General features: G+C 37.1%; 1 long non-coding RNA gene across 1 annotated transcript; it reads left to right on the top strand.

Moving 5' to 3' along the window:
* Positions 1-728: 728 nt before the first annotated feature.
* On the top strand, positions 729-11,154 carry LOC141392989 (uncharacterized). The gene is made up of 5 exons (XR_012409948.1): positions 729-819; positions 878-922; positions 998-1,161; positions 1,228-1,372; positions 10,664-11,154. It is a non-coding gene; the product is annotated as an uncharacterized lncRNA (long non-coding RNA).
* Positions 11,155-11,545: the final 391 nt, after the last annotated feature.

Genomic DNA, 11,545 nt, shown 5'->3' with positions numbered 1-11,545 from the left:
TTCGCAAAAAATGGTTTTTGTGTCGGTGAGTAAATATTAATTTTCCATTTGCAATGGTTAAGGATTAAATAAAATAGCGCCTCCTACACGGTCTAAAAAAAACCCACCCACGCAACAAAACTTCGACCATTGATGAGTCCAGTTTGCAAGGGTCGATGTGCGTGTGGTGTTCTTTTCCCAACGTGGGGAACTCCCACACCCTGGAGTCTCCTGCCGGGCTAACTCTTTTCCTGATTGGTAAGTTTTTCCACTACCATGTGGTTCTTTAGAACCAACGGTACCCCCAAAGCCGCCCTTCATGTTATAGCAGTCTCTACAAACACATACAATACCGCCAAGCCTAACCACGTTGGCGTACGCCCAACCGACTGAAGAATTATCAATTGGTAAAATTTGTGAATGAAGTGTATTCAAGATTTTTGTAAGCTGTAATCAATACACTGCTACGGCAAAATTCTTCACTTCATAATAACTATTTGAAAATTTTCTTCATATTAGTTACTTCAGAAAATTTAATGCTGTTTTTCTTCTTTTTACAGGTTCACCCACCGATTATTGTGTCCCATTCATTTTACACACATACAAAAGCAGACTTGCATGGCGACGCCGACGGATACTGCATTTCCTAAATGCCCGCCTTCATACACATATCTGTATGGCGACGTCGTCGTATACTCATATACTCAACAAATCATCCACCTGATATGGTGTTATTTACGATATTGAAGTGTGCTATCAATTGCCGTGAATAGCCACGATACGAGAAAGAAGAAGACTGTTTACATTTGTAAACCGATGGAAACTTTCCGGAATTCGCTTGTAATTTTGATTTTTTTCTTTTAATACAATTCTATTAATGTTTCCTCTTCTTTTGCAGATTTTCCCACCCTCTATGGCGCATGTTATGTTATTATTGAAAGAGGTAAGTATCGCATTATAAAATTTTCTTTGAAAAACCTAGGGGAAACTTTATTTCTAATTTAATTCATTTTTTTAGGAACATGCTCAATAAAACAAAACATGGTTGGCGGTCTGACTTATAGGCACTACTTGCAGTTGTTAAAATGCAGTTTTTTCCGCCCGACCATGGAAAACTTTCCGAATCAATTTGGCCTCACTTACTGGCCACTTGACATACTCCAAATATGGTTATACCGGAGTGTAAAGTTTGCCCATATTATGACCTTTTATAATTAATAAACTGATCTTTTCCTTTCTCTTTTTTAGGCACCTGATGTATTCCAGTGGCATAGACCGGTGCATTATTTAACCCAAATCCCAGAGGGATGATGTGTGTACGTGTTTTCTTGGTCTGCTGTGTACCATATTCCCGAGGCCCATCTTGCTCAAAAGTGTTCATGGTTTTTAGGAGGTAAGTCCTAATCAGCTATGTCCATTCAGTGGTAGTGTACCCAAGTGTTCCGTGTCATCTCTAACTAATGTTTTTATTTTGCACCATGAAATTGTGTTACATTTAAAATCAAGGCAAATTTATAGAAGGTATGTGCATGAATTACAACAACTAAAAAATTTACAAAAACAACATTGTCGTTATTGAAAATTAATTGTCAAAGAAAATATTGAATATTAGGGTCGTTTTGAAAAACCTTCTAAAATCGAACAAATTTGAATCAAAATGTAAATATAACGCATTCAGAACTCTCGTAGGTAATTTTTATTACACGTTTACGATGAAAATAAGTATTTTAGGTTAGCAAATTTCGAAGTTTCAAATTTCATGAGTAGACCCTATTACATTTTGAAAACTAAATTTACTAAAAAAAAAGTAAGAATACAGCTGGTTGTCACTTCTACCTTTAATAAATATGCCTTGTTAAAAATGATACAAATTTGCAATTCTTTTAATAAGGGACATACCAGGGTAGTTTTGGAAATTTTTGATGTGTGTGAAAATAAATTGGAATTTAAATTGGAAAATTTAATTTTAGCAAAGACACACACCAATAACAGGGTGATTATGAGATGACATTTTAAATTTAAATTGGACAAATTTAATCACAAATTCCAATATAAGGTGACATTTTAAATTGAAATTGGACAAATTTAATCACAAATTCCAATATAAGGTCAAATATTAAATTAAAATTGGACAAATTTAATTACAAATTTTAATACGCAAATTTGCTGATGTGCATACTGCTGGAACCACTGTTCAAAAACGGTGATGGGTGCGCCGGCGGAATAATTTTTTTTGTAATCAACATCGAAAATGCCTACAGGCCATGAATGTCGGATTTTTCTATATCTGTTCAGAGGCTGGTAAACAATTATTTGATATATCCCCAAGAGAAAATTTGATGAAGTTTATATATTGTTTGGCCCACTATTCAAAAACGGTGCCTCGTGCGTCGATGAAATAATTTTTGTCGGAATCAGCATCGAAAATACCCCTAGGCCATGTATTTTGGGAAGATCAATGCTTATTAAAATCTTGGAAAAAAAATAATTTGTATATACACCCAACTTGCAGACATGCATATTTTGTTAGGCCCACTGTTCTGAAACGGTGACTCGTGCGTCCACGGGATAATTTTTATTGGAATCAGCATCAAAAATACCTCTAGGCCATGTATTTTGGGAAGATCAAAGCTTATTAAAATCTTGGAAAAAAATTAATTTGTATATACACCCAACTTGCAGACATGCATATTTTGTTAGGCCTACTGTTCTGAAACGGTGGCTCGTGCGTCCACGGGATAATTTTTATTGGAATCAGCATCGAAAATACCTCTAGGCCATGTACTTTGGGAAGATCAAAGCTTATTAAAATCTTGGAAAAAAATTATTTGTATATACATCCAACTTGCAGACATGCATATTTTGTTGAAAGTGAAACGTAATGAGGATTATAATGTTGTAAATGTGATTTGGGATCAGTGGCATATCGTGAAATGGGTGGACATAAGTGGAAAACATTTATGTGGGATAAATCCCAATAATGAACAAGCTGGTTTATGGCAACAATGTTCACATCCATGAACTTGTGTGTTGACCAACCACATGACTGAAAAGTGTTTCTAAATGTTTGTGGGCAATTTGTTTATCCACCACGAAATAAGAATTAGATTTGAATGGTGATCTCAAAAGAACAAATTTAAATAGTTTGCCTCACCGGCATTATTATGTATATACGGGAATGGGATAGATTTGGTCTTATTTAAAATTATTAACCGTTGTGTATTTTATTATGGCTTTTTGCAACATTTTAGAGGGGAAATCTAAATGAAAAAGAAACACATTTTATTACCCGTTTCAATAAATTTGTTCAGTTGCGATCGTCATTCCGTCAACCACAAAATATAAAAATAATTCATTTCGCATCATTTTTGGCTTCGGCCTGTTTAGTTACCAAAATAACATCGGTCAATGTGTTACCGAAGTAAAATTTATGTTGATGATTAGAAAATATGGATGGCTTGGTGTGCGGCCAGTTGGAATATTCGATGTTAGCACAAAGGCGGTTTTAATTTGCAATCAATTTATAGATTATTTTGGGATTGTTGCTGTGAGTCACATGAGATTCTGACGACGTAGCGACATTTTGTATTGACATATTAAAGATTAACATGGCGTTTGGTGATTTCGTGGAAGACTTTTAATACTCTAAATATTGAATCTGTATGGGTGTTGTAATTCCATCAAAATGATGTAGTGACGTTGACCTCTGGCCAATTGTATCTAAACGGTTTTAGGGAAAAAAATTCCTCAGTGGGTATACATATCACTGGTATTGTTCACCATAGGACAGTAGGAGTATAATAGACGCCGGTTTAGACATATGTTCCTCATTCACGGGATATTTGTCCTGTATTGGTAGGTATTTATAAGGTAGGTATTTACAAAATACTAATTTTGGATACTAGCTTTAATCAGTCTTCAGGTAAAAAAAAACATCTTAGTGACATACTGCAAGACCAAACCTTTTTCTCTGATTTAATAAGTTTAGTGTGCCTAGTATCAATTTGCCAAACCAACCTAAATTGGTATGGATAGGTATGGTTATATCAAGTATGCTATTAACGTGTACCATGCCAAACAAAAATAATGTTTGAGCATTAGTTATGATCCGAATTGTCTTAGTGTTCTTGATATTGTAGAATATCTGGGGATTCTTGAAAATCTTGCCCAATGGGAATTTTTTTTGGAGGATTATAAAATGGACTTACATCACGACTTGCTGGATTTATCATTATTATTGATTAGTTGGAACTGTTAGGTAATTGGACTATAACTTTTGCACCGGCCACATTGGTCTCCCTCAGTACGCTCGGCACCGGTTCCATTACGCTACATATGTTGGAGCCATTTATGTGGTTTGGTTCAGCTACACGGCCTTTGCTGTAGCCTTGTTAGAACTCTCAATTACCTACAAATGCTCCAACTTTGCCTTTATAAGATAACCTCACAGTGTGGTGTCACATTTTTAAATCTTTCACATGGCAAGTGCCTATTGGCTTTCCTTGCATGTCTTCGACTTCATAAATATTATTACCAATGGGTCTTACTATTCTGCATTTCGTATACTTTCTACAAAATTTGGCGTTGATATTTTTCCCAAAATCACTAAGGACGTGGTTCCGTTTATATGCCTCTTGCCCTGGTAGAAACTTTACAGTCCGCGCGCGCTGGTTATACCGTTTCGCGCTTCTCTCATACGCTTCGTGCAAGTTTTTTTGCAATTTTTTCTCGGATAATCTCCAACTTTTCCTTTCGGTTTAATTCAGTAATCTTATGATCACATAACGATTTCAATTGCCTCGCCAATTTATAATCGCTCCCATTCGTATACATTTCGTATCCGAAAAGGGCAAAAAAAGGTGTTACGCCCGTGGCTGTATGCACGGACGACCTCAATGCGCACTCAATTTCGGATAAGTATACGTCCCATTCCCTATGATCATCCTCTAAGTAGGAACGAATTGCGGCTAAAACCGACTGGTTCACCCTTTCCGATGCATTTGATTGTGGCGAATAGGGTGCCGTTTGCAAATGATTGATTTTGTGTAGCTCTACCATGTCTTTGAAACCTTTCGACGTGAACTGGGAGCCATTATCTGTATGGTTTCAGGGACTCCAAATTTTCGGAAGATCTCCTCAACTAGGAATTGTATGACATTTGTTGTGGTAGCTTCTTTCATAGCCTTGAGAAAAACAAATTTTGAAAAGTGGTCAACCACTATAAAAATGTAGGTATTACCGTTTTTAGATCTTGGATATTTTCCTAAAAAGTCCATATAGAGTTTTTGGAACGGACGTTCCGTCACAACCTCGTTCCCCATTGTTGGTTGAGTATTTCGATTTATGGGCTTAGTCTCCTTACACGTTTTACAATTGTTCACATATTGTTTAACCTGTAATGCCATTTTTGGCCAATAATAAAACCTTTTCAAACGGTGAAGAGTTTTGGCAATGCCTCCGTGGGCTGCTGTTACCTCATTATGAGCTCTTTCAATTAACAGATGTGTTAAGGATTCAGGGATCCACAATTTATACGGCATTTCTTCTTCCAACACGGAATCTACATCACTTTTAGTGCGTTTGAATATAAGACCATTTTCAATTTTAATATCTGGCAGTTTTGCTTTATTCTTTTCGACATTTGCTAACAAGTCTTGATACTCTTGGCTTTCAAATTCAGTAGTTTCGAAATCAAAGAGATCATCCACTACCTGAAACTCTTCTACCACTTCGAGACGAGAGAGCATATCTGCTACTACATTGTCTCTGCCTTTTTCTATGCTCTATATCAAAATTATAACCCTGTAGCATCAGAGACCAGCGCGCGAGTCGGCCACTTAAGTCCTTTACCCCCATTAGCCACTTTAAGCTGGCATGGTCCGTTATGACTGTAAACTTCATTAGCTCCACATAGGGTCTAAATCGTTTCACAGCCATAACGGCCGCCAAGCACTCCTTTTCAGTTACGCTATAGTTGCGTTGGCAACTATTTAGCTTTTGGGAGTAAAAGGCTATTGGGCATTCCTCGTCGCTTTCTCCCTTTTGGAAAAGGACAGCTCCAATACCATGCTCTGAAGCGTCACACTGGATAAAAAAGGGTTTTGTAAAATCTGGGTGTTTTAAAACAGGTGCTGTTGTTAATGCCACTTTCAAATTTTCAAAGGCTTCCTTCGCTTTTTCGGTCATTGAAAATTTTGGACCCTTTTTCAGCGTATCGGTCAGGGGGGAGGAAATGGTAGCAAAATTCTTAATGAATCGCCGATACCAACCGGCCGTCCCTAAAAAGCTACGGACATCCCTTGGGCTTTTTGGTACTTTCAAGTTTTTGATGGCTAGCACTTTCTCTGGGTCTGTTTTTAGAGCTCCTCCTCCTATAATGAACCCCAGGTACTTAAGTTCCTTAAAACAGAACATACTTTTTTTCAACCCTATCGTGAGATTTGCATGTTTCAAACAGTCTGCTACTTCCTTCAAAAGCTTCAAATGGGTCTCAAAATCTTCTGAAATTACTAAAAGGTCATCCAAGTAAATAAATACATTGGATTTTAGTCGAGCCGGGATCACCTTATCCATAAGACGGCAGAGACGCTGTGCAGCGTTGCATAGACCAAACGGCATCATTCTGAACTGATAGATTGGACGACCAGGCACTGTAAAAGCCGTGTATGGCCTTGACTCTTCGTCCAACTCTATCTGCCAGAATGCATGTTTTAAATCTACGCTACTGATGTATACCGTTTGGTCTATCCTGCTGAGAATGCCGTCTATATTCTGCAGTGGATAGGCGTATTTTATGGTTACCGCATTCAATTTTCTTGCGTCCAAACAAAATCGATTTTTACCCGGTTTTCGAACAACTGTGGTCCTATTATTCCAGGCACTTTCGCTCTCTTCTATGACCTTTAGTTCAAGCATCCTGTCTACTTCTTCATATACTATGTCCTGAACAGCTGGAGAAATCGGGTAGTGTCTATCTTTTATGGGATTTGTACCTTCGACCAGTTTAATAGTATGTTTTTCCAAGGTTGTATGGCCTAAGCCCAATTTTTCAAAAGAAGGAAACGATTCCACAACTTGCTGCAATTTTTCTCTTTGCTCGGGATCTAGAACATGCATTTCCTTTTTATAATCCGAGTCACCCTCAAACTTAGCTTGAATTTTCTCTATGTCTATTTCTTGCACTTCTAATATGTCCGGAGCTAATTTAAACGCCTTCCAAAAATCAATGCCAAGGTAAACAGGCTGTTCTAGATCAGGGCACAAATAGAATGATATTTCCTTTTCCAATTCCTTATACTTTACTTTGACCCTTAATTTGCCAAGAATCCTATGCAATTGTCCAGAGGCTGTTCGGACGTTGGTATAATGTGATTCGGATCCGATATCTAACTCTTCTAGCAACTCTCTACATCCTTTCCCTAATACAGAAACTGTTGCACCAGAATCCAGCAACCCTTTTAATTCTTTGCCTTTAATAACTATTGTTGCATAAGGTCGAGGATCAGTAGTCTCATTGTATCTCCGCACTGATTCTACTAACATTTTTCTGGCCCCTTTATTTTCTTTCACCGAATATACTTTTCCTTACTATTTCATAGTTTGTTTTCCTAATCTCTAGCGGTAGGTAGTGACGTATGGAAGCGTAATTAGTGTTTGTTACTTTCGGTGTTGTGGATTTGACTGAGCGGGTGGGTTGGTTGAACACGACTTCCCCGCCGACGTCATGTTCTTTCGGGAGTTTTCCGAATTACATTTTGGACATAAAGGCGCTACTGTTTTTGGTTGACCGCATCGGTAACAGAATAACGTCCTTTGTGTTGATACGCAATCCATAAAACGGTGCCCCGTTTTTGGTAGATCCAACAAACTATCCCAGTCGAAACATCAGACACTTCGGGCACTCCCTCTAACTCTTGATAATCATGGTCGTATATTTCATTAGTGATTTCATGTACCCTAATGTTACGATTAGTTGGCGGAGGAATAGGTCTGATTTCGCGTTTGGAGCACGCCTTTTCTGCTCGAATGCACTCCATTCTTAACTGCTCCAAAGAATAAATCGCCATGGGATACACCATTCTAAAAATTTCACCCTTCAAATTACCCTTTACTATTTGAACTAGTTCTCCTTCACTTATGGGCTGAACTAATCTCGACCTCAAATTATTAATTGCTTGGAAAAAACTGTCAATATCCTCGCCCGGTTTGAGTCTTCGCTCTACCAATTCATTCATAATCTCATAATTGGACCTGGTATTGCAGTACCTGCGAAACAATGCATCTTTTAACGAAGGCCAATCTTTTACAACATTGGTTTTGATCTGAAGCCAGAACCATTCATAAGCTCCCCCAGTCAGTAATGATTGGAACTCCGAAAATATTTCCTCCCACGAAACCTTATACTGTTCTTTGAAGTACTCTAATCGGAAGACGAAGTCTTCAACACACATTCCAGATTGCCCACCATCGAATTTCAGTTTAAATTTCTCCACCTTACTCGGGCCGAGTGTATTTGACATCATGTTCGATTGTGGTCTTTCTGGGGGTCTATTTGAATCAATTGTTGGTGGTGGTGTGTTGAAATTAAATGGAACACCTGCTTGTGGAAATTGTGGTTGATTCCTTGCCATGCTTAGATTCTTCACCATATCACCTAACTTCCCTATCGCATCGTAAACCCTTTTCATTTCATCCCCAATGCACTCCTGTACCAATGGTCTAAGATTCAGTGAGGCGTTGGCGATATATTCGTCTACCATTTGTCTTATATTTTGGTTTCCATTAGATGTCGTAGGATCATTGCTCGCCTGGTTTGATGCTATCTGATTTGAGTTCAATAAAGGGATATTGTTTGTGCAGTTTTGACCTAATTGATTTCCATTCATCATCGGGTTAATATTGGAATTATGGTTTGAATTCGAGTTGATTGTTTGGGACATGTCAACTATGGACGCGTCCATACCTACAGGTGGATTCACCATCCTACCCTTTTTGTTATTTTTTCTGTATTTTGGGATTGCTTGTACAAAAATCCTACTCGCATCAAAGGAGGCTGTACGATTTCTCTTACTCCTACGCACCGTTTCGAAGGTATGCTCTTCGGTCATTCGCAACAACGCTATGTATCAATCAATACGGTATGAATATAAAGTCAAACAAAACTATACACGAAATCAAATCGCAAGAACCAAGTAAAAATAAAAATTATAAATCAATCAAAAAGAAGTCAAGAATATAAAAATTTTTAAAAAGTAAAAAAAAAATAAATAAGTAGAAAAAAATAATAAAATATGGTATAATTGGTACGCAAACAAAACAGATTTTTTTTGATTTAACAATTAACACAATATAGGGGTTTTCCTTGAGGTGGGTTTTCTTGAGGTGTGTGTTTTTCTTCGATTTAATATTTAATAAAAACGTCCTTTCGGTCATCAAGGCAGACTAACATATATGACATCACAAAACAAACGTGTAATAATTCCAGTTTTCGAGTTTGTCTCTGTGGCCATTTTCCTCTCAAATGAGACGAAAACGCTCTCACAAATAGGATTGACAACTAACACCCGATTCTCGTGTTCCAGGTGACTATTGCACAATCCCTTGTCTCGAAATTATCACTATTTACTCTACATTTACAAAACACAAAAAAGACAGGTCTTTCACAATACAAACATTGTTACACATAAGACGAACAAGCTATTGCACTGACCTATATCTAATGGAAGTAATATCCTAAATATCCTATATACCTAAAACTAATATTGCACTTGAAATGTTTTCTACAGAAAACACGAATCAATATCGTCCAGGTTGATGGATATCGCGATATTACTTATAACTATTAAATTCCCTATGGTCTATTGTTTCAGTGACTAGATGGTATTGCACTTTTTTATTTTTTTGTTCATTTTTTGAACTTATTTTTTCGTTTGGGCGCCATCTGTTACGACTCCCTGTTAGGCGGCGCTAGAGGGGACCTTCCGGCTGCTAGCGGTCTCGGGTCTATGGTCCTCAACCCGTCCACATCTCTAGCCCACAGGGCGAACACGAATTTGAACTCTAACTTTCCACAAAACACTACAATCACACACACAAATAATCTGCCTCGATAAGGGAATTTAAATGAGTTTGATATTCTGTGAGTCCTATTTGATTTTAATGAATTTCTAATACCAGCAAACAAAAGAAATTTAAGAAATTAAAAATGGCTATCTTCGTGTCCCGCCAAGAACCCTAGAGATATTAGTTTACGCTTTACTAGCTTTTTCCTATTATATTTAATAACTTATTATAAATGAGCTCACTGATAATGGTTTATTGGGCTAATATCCGGCCTCTACAACACTCTGCACAAAGATGTCTCTAGTATTCCCTTGGACACTATATAAAAAGTCTTATTTAAATTATGCTTGGCATTAAATACCCTCACAATATTTAAGATTCAAAACATAAAACGCACACATAGACAACACAACATTAACTTAAGCTAGTTGAATTTGTTTTTTTTTTAGTTATTTCATAGTTATAAGAAATGCAACACGCTCCAAGGCTTAAATGCTCAGATCCGTGTTGCTAAAAATGTATGTCAATTTTAATTTGTAATATTTGTTGATTTTTTCTTCGATTTTCATAAAATTAGTAAAGTTTTACTTATGATTTCTCCTTTTTCTTTGTATTTTTACAGATAACCGCCTTGATACATTCAGTTGTTGGAATATACAGGTTACCTTACTTTTTTTGTGTCTTTCAATGGCCAAATTGATGGAAACCTTCAACTCCCCGATAGCAAATTTGTAGCTGTTTGAAAACCACCGCAAAGATGTTTGGCTTCACCCACAAAGCACAAAAAGGATGAGAATCACTGTTGGTTTTTATGGGGTAAACGGCAACACACCAACAACCACACGAATTGCTCGTTGTTTCTACTTTGCTTTGCCACAACCCAGCCTTCTTTATAATGTAGACGCTTTTGTGTAGAATAAAAAGATCACTGGCCCCACTTCGGAGTACCGGAGGCCAGTAACATGGACTATTTCCTTGGGGAACATACCAACAAAAAAGAATGGTCTCTTTTAACCACTACTAACATCATCCATCATCTATTATTAACTCACTTTAATTTTAATTCCACCCGCTATTATTGAAATAAACACTCCACAATAAAAACGTTACACAGATCTTTGGTTTTCTCTGTTGTTAATTATTTTAGAAACTGCTGAGAAGGTAAACTTATACCGTGACGGTTATCAGAAGACTAAGAACATAATTTTTCCGCTTTCCCTATTTATAACTTCGACATTTTCCACCATTTTCATAAAATTTCCAATATTAAATATGAAAATTTGTTTAATGGCATACGGCACACTAAATGGCTGAACATTTTCAGTGTTGATTAAAATGTATGTAATATACCACCGAATGCAGCTCTAAATTTTTCTGCCGATGGCAATGCCATTGCTTCTTCTGCTCATTCAGTTTCGGGTTTCACATGTAGCGCGAGCGCATCAAATTATTTTAATTTTACTAATAAATTAAAATTAATTTTGCCGGTCCCACTTCCCATTTT

This window comes from Musca autumnalis, unplaced genomic scaffold, assembly GCF_047663935.1.
Source record: "Musca autumnalis isolate F117 unplaced genomic scaffold, ASM4766393v1 scaffold_2, whole genome shotgun sequence".
Lineage (NCBI taxonomy): Eukaryota > Metazoa > Arthropoda > Insecta > Diptera > Muscidae > Musca > Musca autumnalis.
This window is presented reverse-complemented; position numbering and strand designations above follow the sequence as displayed.